The sequence below is a fragment of the Oryzias melastigma genome, unplaced genomic scaffold, assembly GCF_002922805.2.
Source record: "Oryzias melastigma strain HK-1 unplaced genomic scaffold, ASM292280v2 sc00277, whole genome shotgun sequence".
NCBI lineage: Eukaryota > Metazoa > Chordata > Actinopteri > Beloniformes > Adrianichthyidae > Oryzias > Oryzias melastigma.
The window spans coordinates 322,250-324,644 of record NW_023416901.1 but is presented as its reverse complement, the minus strand read 5'-3'; the positions used below and the strand labels follow the sequence as shown (position 1 = coordinate 324,644).

Below are 2,395 nucleotides of genomic sequence, written 5' to 3'. Positions count from 1 at the left end.
GTGGTTCAAGCAGTGAAAAATGTGGAACCAAATTGGAGCTTCCACCAAGTTAGAAGTATGTATTGTGCACAAATGCAAAGTTGGATTTACATTATTCACAATAAGTTAAGGTTACTGCAGATGGTTTTCTGTGTGCAAAACTTTTTGGAAATGTAAAAATGACGAAAAAAAAAAAAATCTTTCGCGATTATACTGTTTCCATTAAAGTCACCCTATAACTTTTTAAGAATAACGTTCCCTGGGGTGTTTGATTATAAAGATTTTAACCAAAATCCTACAACCTAAACTCTTTTTCCTGATGCCTCTGTTTCCATAAATACAAGTTTTCTTTAATTGCCATGCTTTCATTAAGCAAATTTATCATTGCAAATCCAATTTGCAGAATTTCATAGTTAATGGAAGCACAGCTTGTTGGAGACTCAAACTGACATTTAGTCTTACTTTATTCTCACAGTGTCAGCATTTCCCCTTCTGGCTCCACATACGACCACCAGAGGGAGCCCTCACCTGAGTATTGATGCTGCACTCCCTCTCTACACTCAGCCAGATCTCCTCAGCTGTTTTTAATCCACCTCATCACTACCAGTGGATATAGTCTCCCTGCAGTCACCACCTCAGTGTGAAGTCTTGTACTGCCCTGCATAGATCTCTGAGTGTTTCTATTTACTTTGTCTCCTGGTTTTGATCTTTGCCCTTCCTCCTCGGTTTCCTGCCTGCCTCCGGCCTCGACCCACGCCTGGACTCTGACCACGCTTATCTCTTGCCCTTGTCCATTAAACCATTTGCTTATGGATCCAAACGTCTCAGCCTCTTCGTCAAACAGAGACTCTGGGGATAGGGAGGCAATCCTTTTGGTGTGATAGACACAGTTCCTTTAGTGCAAGGGTGTCAAACTCAATCGCACAGGTGGCCAAAATCCAAATAACAGAGTAGATCATGGGCCGAATAAGATAAACATTTATTGAATAAAAAAAAAAAAAAAATTTAACATAAATATGAAAACAAACAGACAGGAATATTATTCCAGCATAATAAACCTAAACCTTTAATAACTTTAAATATTTTGCTTTGTATAAAGTATATTTTCAGTTAAATTGGGATGTTACAATATCACATTGGGCTGTTTATAATGATATCTAGTGCACCTGCCCCCCTTAATGTTTCGGGGGGGGGGATGGGGCAGCAATCTTTAAAGTCTGGGCTGTGAATGCAGTCAGACTCCAACTGCCCTGTTAGGTACCTTTTAAGATGAGCCACTGTAAAAGTCTGCATGGCACATTTTGAACGGTCCACTTTGGAAATAAACATTAAATTAATATGTTGTGTACATTTTCTATGTACTAGGAGCTTGTGATCGAGCTTTTGAAAACCTAATGTGCCGAGACCGAATGGAGATAGATGGCAGCAAGGAAGGTGTCAATAGGAGGAAACCTGCGGACCCCTGCCTGGTGTAAGGGCAGGCATAACCAGTTTTATTTAGTCTGTTTAGTTTTTAGCTATTTTTTCATATTTTATGACTAACTTCTGCATCTGTAAAATTACCTGCATGAAGCCCAATGTGGCAAATTTTCTTTGTGATTTTGGGCTATATGAATAAAATTGAATTGAATTATTGTATTAAATAAAACTATAATCTGCTCTACTGTCTGGAAATCACTTCATTATCTTAGTGCGGGGGTCGGCAACCTGCGGCTCCGGAGCCGCATGCGGCTCTTTAAGCACTGCCTTGCGGCTCATTGGCGCTTTTTCAAAAATGTTTGAAAATGAAAAAAAATGTTGGAAGGAAATATATTTTATTTTTTGTTTTAATACGATTTCTGTTGGAGGACAAACATGACACAAACATCCTTTACGTTTTCCAGTTGTTGTGAGATGAGTGTAGGTGCTTCCACGCCGGCTGAGTCAGCGCGCAATCAAGCGCACACCCTCAATGAAAAGTCAATGCAAACATGTGCACACCAGAATTCCTGGCACGTGCGTCTGGAGCGCACGTGAGCGCACGTTGCTACGCGGGTTTTGAAGTCGGGTCGCGAGCTCCACGTACAAATCGGCATGCATAGAGCGCGCGCTGAATCTTCAATCCGGTTCAAGATTTCCACGCACAGTCGCAGCAGCTCAGAGCTGTGACCGATCAAGGAGCCGGATTTGGGAGCTGCTTGTGGGCGGAGTCTGCTTCAAATCACAGAAGTGCCAAACGTGATCACGAAGGAGAAATGAATCATTACGGTTTGTGTCCGGTCAGGTTAATATGACACCAAGATGAGATGAGCGCTAATGAACAGAAGAAGAATAGAAGAAGAATCTCCTCCCCGCCACTGCGTGTGTGACCGCGCTGCTCTGGTGTGGATACCACCTGCTGAGCGCGGCCGATCTCACACACCGGTCGTGTGCGGTG

The 2,395-nt window shown here is 42.5% G+C and overlaps 1 long non-coding RNA gene across 1 annotated transcript; it reads left to right on the top strand.

Annotated features, from left to right (window-relative positions):
- LOC118598272 lies at nucleotides 1–983 on the top strand. The gene is made up of 2 exons (XR_004947393.1): nucleotides 1–55; nucleotides 455–983. It is a non-coding gene; the product is annotated as an uncharacterized LOC118598272 (long non-coding RNA).
- The last annotated feature ends 1,412 nt before the right edge of the window (nucleotides 984–2,395 follow it).